A 17,291-nucleotide genomic window follows, 5' to 3' on the forward strand; every position below is an offset into this window, starting at 1 on the left:
ATTTCCCTGTTGTATTGACTTCTGCTAGAATAGTGAAAAAATATTTTACTTAATGATTAAAGGGAGCCTGAGAAGAGAGAGCTGGGCAAACAAGGAACAAGGTATACTATTTGAATTGAAAAAAATTCCCACTCTTCACTGTTTTAACAAGTTTCCTTTAGCTTTAGGTATGTTAGGAAAAATTCTCTGTAAAGAAAGATCATAATTAATGAATTGTAAATACCAAATATTTTGATTATTTAGCAATTTGTACTCAATAAACTTCAGAGATGATAACAAGTGGATGAAGTGAATGTAGTTACACAGAGAAAAAAATGCACAGATATTAGATTGCTTACTAACTTTAAGGGAACCTTTCTCAATCTGGAATTTTCTCCTTGCCAGGTGAACAGACTGCATCTTAAATTTACTGACTGTGTCTTAAAACAGGATAATATGCTTTCTTCTTGTTGTCATATTAAGAGTCAAATGCGATTCTTCACTCTGGGTACATTAATTTTAATCTAAAAGAGATATGAATGTTCAGATGCTTGTTGAGTTATAGGGAATGCTTGCATTTAGGAAAAAAAATGACAACAACAACAAAACTACATATACATATTTTTTTTTTTCATCAAAATAGTAACAAAAGCAAACTGACCATATTTACAGAAATATCTTGATCATACTTTAGTGAATTATTTAGGAGACATCAAACAGATTAGAGCCTGTTCTTTCTCATTTGTAGCTATGAATTTTATTCTGAAAAGGGCAAGTGACTGCCTAATTGGGTTCGGAGTGGACAAACACAATTCACAAGATTAGCACTTCAGCTGCTGAGGTGAGCCGAGAAGTAGAGCTACTATTTATGCATTACCCGAATAGATTATTTCAGGTAAAGGTCCCCAATCTGTTTTTGAAGAATTTCAAATAATCCAAAGGAAAAATTCAGTAAAGCACACTCTGTCTCTTGCTTATCAGCTAACAGTATCAGATAGGTTGGCAGAATGCTTTTTGCAAATACTTTCAAAGGCCCTTAGGAAAAAAAAAAAAAAAAAAAAGAAAAGCAATATTCTGACACATAGAAAATTCTAGAAAAGCTGTTTTCTAAATGTCAGATATGAATTGGGTTTGATTTATTGAATTATGTATCCAAACAACTAAGAAAACAGAAAATGTGATTTTGTTTTTAAAACATGAGTATGCCCTAATTAAATTCAAGAAAGGATACTCTGGGGAGAGTGTTACAATCCATGGTTTCTGCAGCAAGATCGAAATGGCAGATAAAGAATAAAGGGGATAACCCTTTGCTCCAACAAGGAAATTTCCAGAAAGGGGACGTAGTTGTCAGTTCCAAGAGAACAATGGAGCATGTATATTACCACAGAGAATACATCAATGAAGATATAGAAAGCTTAGCTGTTACATCTGGGAGATAAAAAGATAATTCTGGATGGGTATCTGAGGTCATAATGAAATATAATTTTTTTTGAAAGGCTAATAATAAAAATACTTAAACGTTTAATTGTATGTTACTTCTTTAATGTTACTCCATTGTGATTATGCAACATACATATAATTCATTCATAAACAGTATGTAAATATTATATATAATACATACAGCTGCAGTAGTTTTGTTGTTAATGCTTACCAGCTCCGTCTTTATAAGATGTTACTGCCTGCAAAAGGAGCTTTTCTGTGAGAAAACCTTGAATACTAATTTAGCACATCCTGCTGCCTCTGAGAGCTTGGCATTTTTTCTTTCTTACCTGGCTGCTTCACTTAATCTAGAGTGAATGTTATTATGACTTACTGTGTACAACATTTCCTCTGTATATGAACTGTAGCCTTTTCCATTAGCGATCTTATGAGTTAACTAGATCTGGGAACTTCCTGGACCTATGAACCTACTTCCCTTCATGAAATGCCTTTTCATTTTTCATTCAGAGCCATTCAGATAGGAAACTAGAGGCATCGATGTATTGTTTCAAATTTTAAACAACACTGAGAAGACAATATTTGTTATTTATTGATTCCAGATATAAAAACAGTACCCTAAAATGAACAGCTGAAAATGTCATTTCTTTATATTTTTTTTCTTTGAAATGACAGGAATTTTATCTCCCAAAGACTGCCCAGCAGTTTGCAGCACACAAACAAGGGATGATTTGTTATCATTATTAATAGTTCCTTATGTTTTGTATAATATCTATTATTAGTCTCCAAAACTGATCTGTGTTACATGGTTGATTTTCTTTTTAAATTATGTTTTTTTGGTAGCTCACTTGAATATTAAGGCATAGCAAACATAAATTACATTTAATAACTATGCTAAACATGCATTCAGATCTGTCACCCATCAAGAAAAATTGTCAAAGAAACATTCTAAAACACAATATTAATTTATTCTGAAATGTGATAATGTCTTACGTTAGGATAAAAATGTTGTGTTGAGTGATCCTGAAAGACCTGAACCAAAGGATGAAGGTTTTCAAAATGACAAGAGTTAGAAATAAAACAATATTCTTGCACACCATATTATTGTGTATGGACTCCTTTATAACTGAGACAGAAACACTAAATCATTTGATGCACCCAGCTGAATGAAATGAGCAGTATGATCAAATTAAAGTCTAGAAAAGCTAATATGAATATTTAAGAGGTATGTGGAAGTATTAAGTATCCTTGTGATGAATTAAATTATTATTTGCTTTATTAACATAGGTGTCATAGGTTACCATCTTTTTTGTTGTTACCTACCTGTCTGTTTTCGCATTTGTCTGGATAGGGCAGTTCCTCCCTAGCACAAGAATAGAAGGAGATGGTGCCTTTGCAGTTATATGTCTCACAAACTCCAAAATCTACTTAGACTTTTTCTGTCACCACAGCTAAGGGAGTGGAAAAAATTCACACACCAACAAAAGAGAGAGCTGGGGAGCAGAAAAATGTCTTTTTTTCTCTAGCCAGATGACATCAGTTTCATATCAGAAAGTAAGGATCATAGACAAGAATTTCAATTTCAATAAATAGTTCATCCTTAACAAGGGTAACTATCAGCTGCAAAGATTTTTGACTTTGTGGCATTCTAGAAACCAGTGGTGTGGAACAGGTATCCAGCCTGCAAGTTTTCCACTCTGACAGGTCCCAGCTCTGTTATCCTCATATGCATCATTTATCTGGCTGCCATTTATAACTGTACATCTTGAAAGTCTCATGGAGGAATGTACAATACCAGCATTTTCATGTGATGGATCTCCATTTTGGCCTTTTACACTTGAAGTACAAGAAAGAAGATCTTTTTATAGATCAAAAACAAATATTTCCATTTTACACTTTGTATTAAACCAGGGTCTGGGTTGTAAAAAATGTTGTTTACTAGCCCTGAAAATGGATTATTTTAAGACTATCTTTAATTAGGAAACAAGTCTTGAGCAGGGAAGTAGCCTGAGGGGTGGTGTTCACACTGGAAGTCTTGGATCTGAGGCTTCCCCTCAAAGTACTCATTGGAATTACATGTAAATTATTCACTTTAAAAGCCCTCAGTGGTTTTTACCTAATGCTGATAGCAACACAAAGGTGATAATTTAGAGTGGGTGAGTGAAGATCATGGCTGTGTTGACTGTGCTTGTAGTCTACTCCAAGCCTTGTTTTAGTAGTGACACACTGCTTTACTGCAGTTGAGAATTTAGCGTCAGCACCAGATGTTTCTTCAACTGATAAGCAAAAGAGACTCCAAAATTTCTATAAATTTTGGGTAGGTAAGAACAAAGTTTAACTATTTATTTGTAATTCAAGCAAACAGAAATCTTCTTCAAGAGAATACAGAATTTCTAGGTTAACCAGTTGTGCTGGTAGGTTTAATGCTTTGCTAATACAGTTGATAGTGCCATTTTATGGATAGATTTATGTTAGGAATGTGCATGATGAGTCATAGGATCAAGGTTGGTGTTAAGACACTGCAGGCCAGATCAGACTTGACTGTGGTCTGCTCTGTCATGTTAAATTAAGATTCCAGCTTGCACTCAAGGCCATGTGTGTGATTGTCTGCCTTGCCTGCTGATTGACTTTCATACTCCAGATAATAACTGGAGAAAAATATACAGTTTTCCAGGTGGAGAAATACAGGCACAGAAAATTAAATTTTGCCTTTTAAGGTTGGGGTGACTCCGGTCTCTAATGCCAGAGGAAATGGGCCTTGTTTTTTTCTTCGTCATACTTTACTTAATAAGGCAGTACAGATTAAAATACAGATTAAAACAACAGAGCTGTTGGAAGTGTAGTGAAAGTTCCAAACAGCTGCTCAGTTGGTAACGTTGCTCGCATTACCAGTTAGTAAAGTTCTCAGGCTACCCGGGTTATGTATCAAACTCCTGAGAAGAGAGCAATTGAGATGACTTACCCTGACACAGTAAATCAAATTGTCTTCCACAGAGTATTTGTAAGTTGTTGTCTGTATGCTAACAATAAAAGTAATTTACAGGCATTAAATTTTTTTGTACATCTTCTTTAGTAAGGGTTTGATTCTAGAACAATCTCTACACATGCATAAGTTCTGTTAAAGATTTATTTTTTCTAATTCAAAGTCTGTTACTCACAATGCCCATGTGACACCAGAGCCTATACCTGTAACACAGATCTGAGTGGCACAAAATATGTTAAAAAACCCTTAACATTGCCCTGTTAAGACTCCATTCTCCAAACAAAAATGGGATAATAGCTATTCAACATATTTACTACAGATCTGTCTAGATTAGAATTATTTTTTTATGAATGAGATTTTCTAACTGGATAAAAAGAGAATATGACTAAAAGTTATTATTATTATTATTTTTAATCACCACTTCACAGTTCTTAATAATTGAGTGAACTCAAAATAAATAAATAAATAAAGTCCTGTATTTATGGAAAAGTTTGGCTTGAAAGTGGGAAAATGTTATCCACTCATCTGCTGAGAAAAAGGCGAAGGAGAAAGTAATTTTTATTTCTTAAAAATATACCTTTTTTTAATGGGGAAAGGCTGAGAGAGTAGGGGCTCTTCAGCTTGGAGAAGGCTCCAGGGGGACCATACAGCAGCCACTCAGTACTTGAAAGGGGCCTACAAGAAAGCTGGAGGGGAAGTTTTTACAAGCACGTGTAGCGACAGGATGAGGGGAAATTACTTTAAACTGAAAGAGGGTAGATTTAGACTAGAAAAAAGGAAGAAATTCTTTACCTTGAAGGTGGTGGGACACTGGAACAGATTGCCCAGTGAGGTTGTGAATACTCCCTCCATGAAAACTTTTGAGGCCGGGTTGAGTGGGGCTTTGAGCAACCTCATCCAATGGGAGGTGTCCCTGCCTATAGCAGGGGGCTGGAACTAGATGATCTTAAAGGTGCTTTCCAACCCAATCACTTTATGATTCTATGAAATAATTTCTGTTTAGTTAGATAAAGTTATGTGTATTTTTTCCTATCTGAAAAATATCCAGAAAATGGAAACATAAAAATGACCAGATGCAGATTGGCTAAATTCTTACCTGCTTCAAGTGTTTCATCTCCTTTGAAAAGCAAGTAAAGGATTAATTTTATTGATATCAGCTGGCTGATGTGTATTAGAAGTCTGCTGAGGAGTAACAGACAGGTGGTAATGACTGGGGAGCAGAATCACCCTTGGATCTTACAGAAAGACTGAAATTACCAACAAAGAGAGGACGTAGTCATTTTCCTTCCTTCTTTTTGCTAGGTAAAAAGCTGACAGTTATTACTGTAACAACAACAAAAAATCAGTCATGTGAAGTATGTATTTGAAACTTTGAAAGTGATTTTTATAACTTGATTTTCATTGTTTTCTAGGGCTGTGAATTTTCAGAATATTTTGAAACTGATTTGCCTTCAAGTTTCCACCACTAGTTGAAAGATTTATGAGATGTTTAACAAAATTATGGAAATCTGTTTGCCAGTCTCTGAATGTGCAGTAGTATTCAAACTAAGGATGGCGTATCCTGGTATTCCAAATTACATTCTATTTAAAAAATATTCTTAAACACTAATAGTCTCCTTTTGTCACTATCCCTGAAATAAATTGCAGCAAAAGACTCGACTTCCTACAAGTGGTTAATTATGGCTAATATACTTTGTATTTCAAATCTATTGAATTGTTCTAGTCTATGTATGTTGTAAATTCCCTTAAAAACATGTTTTCCCTTGTGGATATTGATTTATTTAAATGTGCTTAGCCAGAGGCATCCAAAAATATAAAGCCTCTCATTTTGTTATTATTTTTAAAACTAAATTTGAAAATACATCTGGCACTACTTTGAATTATATCTGGTTAAAAGCTTTAGGAATTAAAAACCTGCTCATGCTTTATGTAATGAAATTTAGAGACTATAATTAAAATTGAAGTAGTTATGCTGAGTTCCAGGATTGCAGAAATGCCAAGAGTGGGCAGGGAAGGCCTAGTTGGTGTGGGTGAGTCCCAGACCATGGCAGGCAAGCAGCCTGAAAGGGGCTCTGTTTGGGTCCCTCCTTTCTTTCTCTCTTTCTTTTTCCCTACATTTTTAACTGCATGCATACAGGCAGACTGATAAAGAACAGGAGGCTGGTATTTATGTAAGGAGCTGTGGCTGGTAATCTCAGAAGTGCCTTTTTGAATTTCCATCTGTTTGCCATTGCTGAGGCAGGGAGAACCATGAACTGAGAATAGTATTGGCTTAATCCATTGGAGTGGCTGAAAGATTGTTTCCATCCCTTAGTCAATCCTCTAAGTGCATTCACCAGACACTGCACAATAGTAGCTCTGATCACCCAATTAAACATTGCAACTAGCAATATTAGTTCCTGGTTATTATTATTTTTAATGATAACCTCACGTAGGCTTCCATGAATACAGCATGGAAACCTACGCATAAGCTTTGGTAAAGAAGTGGACCATGTCACCTTGCCTCTCGCCATTCAAGTATGTCATAACATAGTAAACAGCAAGTGGCCAGGGACAAGTGAGAGAAGACATGAGCTGTGATCCTTGCACTGAAATTTTTTGTGGATGTTATTCTTTGCTTGTTCCAGAAGACCATGTTGTCTCATGCGTAGCTGGAATGAGATACAAAAGTCATGCTTCCTGTAGGAGCAGCACAGTTTCCTGAAGTTATCTGTGAGTTGGGTTTCCAAGAGGAGGCAGAGCTCAGGCATCTTTCTGGCTAGTGTGCTGGGTTTTGTGTAGCCCTTGTGTGGTGCCCACTTTTCTCCAGGCACACATAAAAAGCCCCAGTTCCTGATGTAGGAATAATTTCTGTTGTAAGCATAGAATGGCTTACAGTAGAAAAATTAATTTTGCTTATAGACAAAGAAAATATAGTTACTTGGAAGCTAACTACTTTAAACGTGGCCATTTTCATAAAGCTGTGCAATATCAGCTTATATTCAGATAATGAATCGTGGCATGATTCTGAGTACTTAGCTTCCACATCTGCTAGCTGGTTCCATGGATTGCACACCACCTGCATGCTTAGTGATTTTCAGCTCCTAAATATAGTTTCATTATGAGATGAGGAACAAATAGGCACATGTACACTGTCAGTAGCAACTGAAACGGATGGAAAAGCTGCAGATCAGAGGCTGTAAAATGCATGCATAAGTTGGTGTGAGTGTAATATATTTGGGGAAAATGAGCAAATTTATTAGCTTTTTTGAGAAGCTTGTCAAGAATCTGGTCAACACACCTGGAGAGGACTAATTGGCCAGCACCTGCTCCTTCTGCTGGTTGCCTGAATTTATTCTGTTTACAGGAATCCTAAACATTTTAGAACTTTACTGGTCTCAGGTCTCAATTAACACTTATAGCTGTCACTGCAAATCTTTCTCTCCCACAGCCATGGAGACTATTTTAGTCATGCTCCTGGGGAGACCAGAGCAGCTTCCATGGAATGAATACCTGTGGTTCTGTTGTGACCTGGTGTCTATTACTACAGAGGTACCCACAAGCACACATGGTCTGTTCTCAAAAGGCTCTGCATAGACATTGCCATGGTAGCACATGGTCCTGAGGAATACTGATAACTATTCAGGTTTGGTTTTAGAAACTTCAGTTGTATATGTAAGGATGAACTGGGTTGATGCTTAGTGATATATGCTGCAGAGCCAGTACTTTTATTCATGTAGAGCTCTGTACTGAGCACAGGACAGACTGCTAGCTTTAGTCAGCTGAAAAATTTCAGGTAGGATGTATAAATATTTTTGGGGTAATACATATGCAAAATAGGTATCCTTTAAGTGTTTTTTCCTTTAAGAATTTTTCTAGGCTTGCATATTAAAAATGAATGAGTGAACTTAAATTTGTAGGATGCAGGCCTCAGAAGTCAAATCTTCCTGCTTAAAGCAGTCATAATGAATTCTGAGGAAAAAATATGTATTTGAAGAAGAAACTTTATGCTAATTTCAGCCTTCTCAATTCCATTTATCTGCTGCATAGTACCCAGGTGAGTTTTTCTATTACTGTGGATTTGCTTGCTTTTGACATAGCTATAGTATGACAGATGTGTCAGAAGCATGGTAGTGATTTCTTTGTTTCCATGTAATTGAAAGCATTTTTTATATGTAACTGTAGCGTTGTTTTCTTTCTTTCTTTCTTTTTTTTTTTTTCTTTGTGTGTGTGTAGAGGGGATTGGTGTTTGTGGAAGAGGTGATAGAGGGTTTAGCTGTGGCAAGCAGTCTGCAAATGCAGCCTATGTACAAATTTCAGATATGAGGCAACAAGAAGTCCCAGGTGAAGGAAAGCAGGTCTGGAAAGCAAGTGAGAAACACAAAACACTTGCAACCTCTTTCCCTTTTGGGAATTGTGTGTGTGTGTTTCTGAGACCACAGTTTGATCTGCTGCTTAGAAAGGTCACTCAGGGTTAAGTTCTGCCATAAGATTCTGGCCTATGGCTCTGACTGGAGTCATTGGGAGCCCTGTGAATGCATTTGAGGGCACAGTGTGACCCTTCCTGCTTATTTTCACTCAGTATATTTTTATGCTATGGCACCTCTTAGCAGGGATAGCGTCAGCTGTTCATTCACTCTAAAGGCCATCTGTGAGGAGAGATATTCTATTTTCCTTTTCTAAGCAGTCCTTAGCCTTAACTTATGGCTTTCTTTATTACTGATAAATTACACTACTACTGTTCAGATCACAGTCCATAAAAATTAAAACTTCATTCTGAAAGAAAAAAAAAAAACCACACAAACAAGTAGATATAATAAGTACAAGATAGTAGTGCAAGCAGCTTCTGGAAGACATAGTGTATTTCATTATTCATCTGTCTTCTCAATTACAAAGAACGATTCAATCAAATTAAAAGTGTGGAGAGATTTCCCTTCAAGCTATATTGAGCAATCGGGTCTAAAAACAAGCCATACTGTGCTCCCAAAGCAGATAATAGTATCAGTGGTGAGGCATTACTGTTAAGAATAAATGGTTTTTGTAAAATAATAAACTGAATTAATGGGCCTAGTTTTGATAAGGTACTATTCATTTAGTTGCTAGAGGCAGAAATTGTTTTGCCAGGATTGACTCTTAGCTTGACCTGCTTACTGCAATACTCCTGGAAGCTTGAGGTAGTCTTGAGGGTCTTTCTTTGATGGAGTCTGAATGAGACCCTGAAAGCTGAATGTCTTGCAGCCTATTTAAGCATGCCTCTGGGTGAACTCACTCTGTTTTTGTTTTTTTTTTTTTGTTTGTTTGTTTTAAAGAAATATTTAAATGTGTTGTTCCTATAACAGGATCCTAGTATGAGACAAGGATTTGTTGCACAAGAGAAGAAGAATTTGGAACCTAATTTATAGGGAGCGCATTGCTGCCTGCAGGTGGCCAACAGGCAATGATAAATAGAAGTATGCATCTCTGCCATTGCATGCCCAAGGTGCCAGGGAGTGCCTCCATACTTGAAGACAGAGAGCAAGAATGAGTAAATTTTAAAGAAGAAATGCCTTCTCTGTTCATATGCGCTGCTGCCTGGTGGATGCAGGAAGTTGGCCTTGATGAGCTGTGAACTCCTCTCTATTCCACTATCACTTTCTCCTGTATGTCTTGGATTCCCAAATCAGCAGGGAGGGGGTTGTCTGCTCTGAGGGGTCATAAATCCAAATCATGTTCAAAATCTTGTGATTTGCCCTCAGTCTTGCTTCTTTCAGTCTGGAAACTGGTCTGTAGCTCTCCTTCCTGTAAAGCAGACATCATGTTAAAATCTAACACACTGTCCTTTGTTTTCAGGATATTACCAGAGGATTTGTCATGTTAGTAGTTGCTGTAGTGCTGATGTCTGGATGAGGATTGCCCACTTTGTATCGTTGGGAGGCAAGGTAATGGTGCTGTAGAAGTTTCTTGTCCTCTTGCCCAAATAGAAAATGCTTGACCTTACCTTTAACTCTTCTCTGACCTGCTGGAAAGAAATGCAGGAGGGAAGGTCTGTTTGCAGAGAGAAGTACTGAACAACTTGGTCTGACCTTATGGTTTCTTTTTTTCCCCTCCCTCTATATTATTTGCTATTGTCTGTACCATATTACTGAGCAGAATTCAATTTTCTTTCCTCTGTTTCTTTGGAAAGATTCGTCTCTGTGACAAGTTGAAGTTGTAGCCAAGAACGTGACAGGAATCTGGGAGGTTCCTAAATTGACTGGTGCCTCCTTTGTCTTCTGTATTTTTTCCCTGTGTTTAAAATACTGGCAAAGGAAGAAAGTAGTTGCAGCAGGAAACTCTTCTAATAATTCTATCTAATTCTTCTTTAAAGAAGATTCAGATCCCAGGGTACAGCTTTGAGATTTTAGATATCACTGGGATGCTTTCTAATCTGTTGTGTCCTCAGTGTAAAAGAAAACTGGAATAGATTCTTGTTTCAAAAATAAGATAATCCCCTTGTGTTTTTCCTTTGCTTAGTATTCCACAGTACCTGGTGACTTAAATGTTACAATGATTTTTAAATAAAAATATCACATCAAAATAATTCTGATTCTGGTCTAAAGAAAAGAAAGTAATCTCTAAATAAATAAAAACAGTTTCCTGTGGAGCGTATTCTGCAAATTTTATATATATAAATTTATTACATTCCAGTTCTGGGGAGACTTTAAAACAGTTTTTAGAGCCTTGATGAATGCAGGGAAAGAAAAAGTCTCTTGGAAAAAGTGCAAATATTTTAGTAATAAAGTATTTGGTTTGTAGAGATGTCAACAAGTTCAGCAGTAACCTGAACAAATGTTTTAGTGTCTCCAGAAATTTTATTTTGGAAACCAAAGATTCTTCTCTAATTTTTAGATGATGTTTGTCTTACCATAAAATAATGAATTCGTAGGAAAAAAAAAAAAAGAAATAAACAGATAAAGGCATACTTTATATGGTATTTGGAGGGTTCATTTGTACATTTGTACAATGAGAACATTTGTAATGCATAAAACAGCTTTCCATGAATTGGTAAGGCAGAGAGAAGGGTGAACAAATTTACTCTCCTTTCTTGAAACTTGACAAACACCAAATACTTCTGGAAGTATCACCCTATACTTCTGAATTTTGCTTTTACAGAATGACATTTTTTGAGTTAAAATTTAGATATATGAAAGTGAGTTCCAGAAACTTATTTTAGTTTATGATCGCATGGGGATGAATTCTAATTCTCTTATCATAGAGCTATATTTCTCAGCATCTCATATATATATATATATATATATATATATATATATATATATATATATACACATACATAGCTGTGCTTGTGAACTGTTTCCTTAGTTTTCTGTTTTACATTTAAAAAGAAAACCTGACATTTCCAACATTCTGTTTGTGGAAATATATCACAAATAGATGTACTCATACAAGAATATGAAGAGTATAGGCTGAAAAAGAAATTCATTATCAATAACATTCAGAGAGAACTATGTCATCTGGGAATACATAATGAGTACCTTTATGGGCTTACATTTCTAGTATTCAGGAAATTTTAATGGAAATATGTTTTGCAAAGATCATGCATGGCCAGTTTAATACAAAAAGCTTGAATCTCTTTTCCTTGGAAATCAGCTTCAAAAAATGTATGTCTGCTTAGCCCTTTTCTGATGAGCTGAACTGTGTCTCACTGGTTTTGTGTTTAACAAATGTTATTGTTTATCAGTAAAAGCTATCTATTTAGGCAAAGGCACTTGGGAACCATCAAGAACTGTGGTCTGACAAACAGCTGTCAGTCTAAATGTCTTATATCCCAACAGCTGTTGGGAATATTACACAGAGGGTTAAGGCATAGGGCAAGAATGTAGGCTCTGCTTGGTTAACCATTGTTTGGAGAATGAGAGTTGTTTTTATTTTTTTTTCCTTAGGATTACAGCATCTGAAGGTTATGATAATTGTCTGATTGGTGCCAACAAAAATCTAATAAATGAATGGAATAAGACAGAAAATGCATGTTTGGGGGGATATTTGGTTAGACTGAATGTACGATTTCTTGAATCTCTACTGCAGTAAAAGCCCTTCCTGCTTTTCTCTGCACAGCTGGAATACTTAATTAGTGATTGAGCTGAACTCTCAATTCACAAGTGTACTAGGCCTTTATAAGAAAGTAGAATACAACATATGCCCTTTGTGCACAGAAACTACATTTAAGGTTAATACTTAGGAAGAATCTTTGGGTTCAGCATGATCAGATGTGGTTATTGAATTTTTTCCCCTGTGCACATGCTGTGCTTTAACCCTGACAGGCAGCTAACACCACACTGCTGTGAATTCACTCCCCCCAGAGTAGGATGGAGGAGAGATTTGGGAAGGTAAAAGCGTGAGAGTTTGTGTGATGAGATAAAGACAGTTCTCTAGGTAAAGCAAAAGCTGTGCACACAAGCAAAGAAAAACAAGGTATTTGTTCATTGCTTCACAGCAGCAAGAAGATGTTCAGCCTAATACAGGAAAGCAGAGCTCCTCATGAGTAGCTTTTTGGGGAAAGAAAAATGCCATCAGTCTTTATCTACTCTCTACCCCTGCTATTATGACAGGTTGGTGGCAAACGGTGTAAAATATCCCCTCGGCCAGTCTGGGTCAGCTATCCTGATGATGCCCCTCCCAGCTCCCTGTGCCCTCCAGCCCCTCTCTGACAGGGGAGCATGAGGAGCTGTGACATCCTTGGCTCCGCGCAGCAGTGCTCTGCCTTATTGAAAACATCAGTGTGTTATCTCTACTATTTTCATCAAAAATCCAAAACAGGGCAGCATACTAGTACATACATAGAAAAAAATAACTCTATCCCAGCCAAAATCATCTTGAGGTCTTCTGGGTGAATTTTTTGAATTTCTCTATTTTTCTTACCCAGACTATCTGCAAAGAAAAGAAAGCTCCCTTAATCAATCTTCCTTTTAACCAGTGGCAACACTGCTACCACAGCAAGTGCACTTTTAATGCTCTAAATGCTTTTCTACTGATCATTACATTTGAGAAAATAACAATATAACTTTCTTCACATGCTTGCACTTTTGGCTCCATTAGCACAGATAATGTTTATCAGTGCACAGACTAATGGAATTCTGTAGCCCCAATTAATATATCATTCATACAAATGGTATATATATTTCTAAATTTTTAACATTACTTGAATTAAAAAAAGGTATTTATTGTTTAAAGATATACATAAACTTTTTTTCTTCACTAACGTTTCCTGTTGATTTTCCCTATACTGTATTTTGAATAATATGGATTGAAAGCTTATACTTGAAAGATAACTGTTTTGCCATATCTGTAGCGAACTACTAAAATTCATAAAAAAACTATAAAGGAAATGATGTTATTCTTTTATGTGAGTGCAATACTTATAAATAATTATGTTCCCTCCCCCCACTGTGACTCTACAATTAGAAAGTGTGCAATTATTTCATTGATTAGGATCCAGCAGACCTTTTCAAAACACCAGCTCTTCAGTTTAAGCAGTGATAGCATCTATTTGCTGGTCTGAATAGGAGAGAACAGTCCTACAAATGTTTCAGCCCAGCACACAGAAGTCAATGGGAACTAATCCATGAACTGAAATGAGGGTAGCAGCAAGGTTGTAAAATGCTCATTGCATACAGATCACTTAGCTCTTGTTTGAAAGAAGACAGCATAAGGAAATTATCAAAAACCAGGAATGAGAGTAAGAAATACAAAATTTCAGCCAATTGCTGATTAATTAAAATTCCTTCATTGGATTTGGACATGCAATGAAGTTCCTCTGCACTCTTCTGTGCTCATGGCAGAGGCTAAAATATTGCTTGTAGCTAACAGTGGCAACTTTCCCTTTTGCTAGACAGTTAAGAGTACTCCTTGAAATTTTGCCACTAAATTGCATACTTGGGTTTCTATACTCCATGTCAGATGTCTGTCTAAGTCAAAAAATCTCTATGTCAGGCAGCAGGGCTAAGGAAGTTTGCTGTTTTGCCACATTGTCTTCGAATTCTCTAGCTCCATATCCAAGACTGAACAGGAGATTCTGAGATGTGATCGTCATCGGGCAATACTGCAGAAAGATGTCTCTGTAACCATTGGTTTTCACATGGGCCAAATTACTTTAGATTTCAGGGAAATCCACTGATATGAGAGAAAAACTTAATAGAATTGTTGGGATTAACCAAGTCTTACTTTGTGAAAGTGTCTTGTTTTCAAAATTTTTTGTCGTTCCTTTCTGACATTAATAATTTTAAGGAATCATAAGCATTCACGTAATTCTTTAAGTGTATATTTCTTAGATATGTTCAGAGGTTCTCCAGGTTGTCCCTTTGTTTTACAGTGGAAGCTCTGGTCAACTGCATTGGTCCTGATGGCCAAAACCAGTGAAACATATCACCAAGTTAACCTGGGGAGAATGGCTGTGGAAGGTGGTTTCATCTACATGGCTAACAAGGTGAAGAAAGGGCAGGATGTCAGGAGCACGTTTTCCACAGTTCAAGGTCTTTATCTCTGTAGGTTGTCAGGGAGCTAAGTTGTTGAGCTGTTGTAGGGATCTCTACAAGTTTCAAACATATTTATCAGAAATGTCTCTGATTTCCACCCTGTAAAGTGATGTGTTTTCAACAAATGAGAAATTCTAAATTATTATTTTTTCCCCAACAACTTATAGAATTTACATAATGAAAATCAGATTCAAGATGATTTAATAATGAAATGTTCATATTTATGTTTTAAGGAAAATAATTAAATCTTAAATATTGGAAATTGGTCTCTTTTCAGTAGTGCGTGGGGATAGGACTAGGGGTAATGGGATGAAAGTACAGCATAGGAAGTTCCGCACGAATGTGTGGAAGAACTTCTTTATGGTGCGGGTGACGGAGCACTGGAACAGGCTGCCCAGGGAGGTGGTGGAGTCTCCTTCTCTGGAGATAGACCCGCCTGGACGCCTACCTGTGTGACATGGTGTAGGGAGCCTGCTTTGGCAGGGGGTTTGGACTCGATGATCTCTAGAGGTCCCTTCCAACCCCTACAATTCTGTGATTCTGTGATTCTGTGAAATTGTATGTTAAGTAAATGTTGTTACTTATACACAGAACCTAGTTAGTATTGCCCTGAAAGTTAAGTATGTATTCATTCCATTTAGGTCCACAGATGTGAATGAATTGGTGTCATTGCTCAATGGGTTTTAACAAAATTAATATTAAGAAAATGTGTTCCCTTTAGTACGATCAGTGCTGTGGCACAAAGAAAGGATGAGGAATGTATGGAGTAATTTGCTTTCACTGGGAGAAAAAATGGAGCTGCATTGAAAATCTATCAGCAGAAAATTAAAGAAAGGCTGAATTATGCAGCCATATTGCTCTTCTTCAGTAGCAATGCTGAAACAGAAAAAGTGAAGGCTTTGGAAAATTTGAAATGCAAATGAATAACAGGAAAGATTAGTCAGTTTAATTTAATTTAATTTTGATGCCATGTATAAAATGATGTCCTATTTTAATAGAATAGACCATGTGACAAATTTTTTCCCCACATGTATTACAAGACTGCTTCCTTTCATTTTATGAAGCAGTACTGTTTTGTGATACCATAGCAGCCAACCTCACTGAGATGCAAAAATTGATCTCTATCCGGTTTCATATATATTCTTGTGAATTTCATAGATTTTTGCATTCTGTTCCAGTTATTATTTCATATGAAAGTTGCTGCATATGAGGTGAGGAAAATCTGAATCTACTGCCTCAGTGATTCAAGTGCTTAAATCTGCCACCATGTAAGATCTAAATAGATTGCATTTTTAATTTGTCATGAAGCAAATATAAAAGGAAAACATTTATTATGTATGTACAGTACGATATTAAAAAATAGAGGGCTTCTTCTCTCATGAAAAGGCAACGGTAGTTGTTTTCATTATGAAAATGAATAGCAAATTGTTCTTACATCAGCTTAATTATTTTTATTTAAAGTTATAGAAATAAACAGCGTTTATCAAGCATATGGTATTCTGCCTATTTTCTGCCCAAAGGAGAGGGATATTTGTGTATGAAAGCACGTTGCTGAAAAAAATAAGTACCAGATCCAATAAAGAAATGTAGAGATTGGAATATGACAAGGCTGAGGCTACTTAACCTTTTTTTAACCAGCAGCTCTGGAAGTGACAACTGTATTTCTTGCCCTAACTCCCTTTTACAACACTTCTGAGAACATAGGTCTCTCAGAACAAGATGCAAATCAATTGCTGTATTTCAGTGGGAAGCCGCTGATATCTATTTGGAGGAGCGTTGAGTTATCTGAATGGAAACTTGGTTAATTCCTATGTTCTTCACATTTGATGAAATCAGGAAAAGGACTGATGCTTCCAGAAACTTAAAGTCTCATTGTAATGACAGGATTGGTAAAACACGGTGCTTACAGAAATTCACATCCAGTGTTTAGCTTCAGGTAATGATGCTTTGGAAACCATTAAGACCAGCCTTATAGGTGGCAAGAGAGTTGGGATTCAGAAAAGCAGCATCTGGGGAAATGGCTGGTAACAGTTTTCTGTAGAGTTCACTGAGCTGAGGCACAGTGTGGAGAACATTGTGCAGTCAACCAGGAAGTGTGCTGGGATCACTGGTCATGCTCAAACAGAAGATTATCAGGAAAATAAACAAAGGAATATTCTTCCTTCCAGTTCAAGGGCTCCACTGCTTATGGCTGATGTCTGGCATTCTCCCTAGTGCATTTTAGCAGAGGAGATCTGTAACTTGGAAATCCTATGCTGCCTGCTGCTCCCAAGAGAGAGTACTTCTACAGAGGTTTGTTGTTTAAAACTTAATGGTGGCTTAACCTGCATTAATATATTAGGAAGTTTACTCCTAAGGTGAAAAAAAGCTTTAAGATATGTTACAGATTATAATCTCAGTGAGAA

This window comes from Coturnix japonica, chromosome 2 (assembly GCF_001577835.2).
Source record: "Coturnix japonica isolate 7356 chromosome 2, Coturnix japonica 2.1, whole genome shotgun sequence".
Lineage (NCBI taxonomy): Eukaryota > Metazoa > Chordata > Aves > Galliformes > Phasianidae > Coturnix > Coturnix japonica.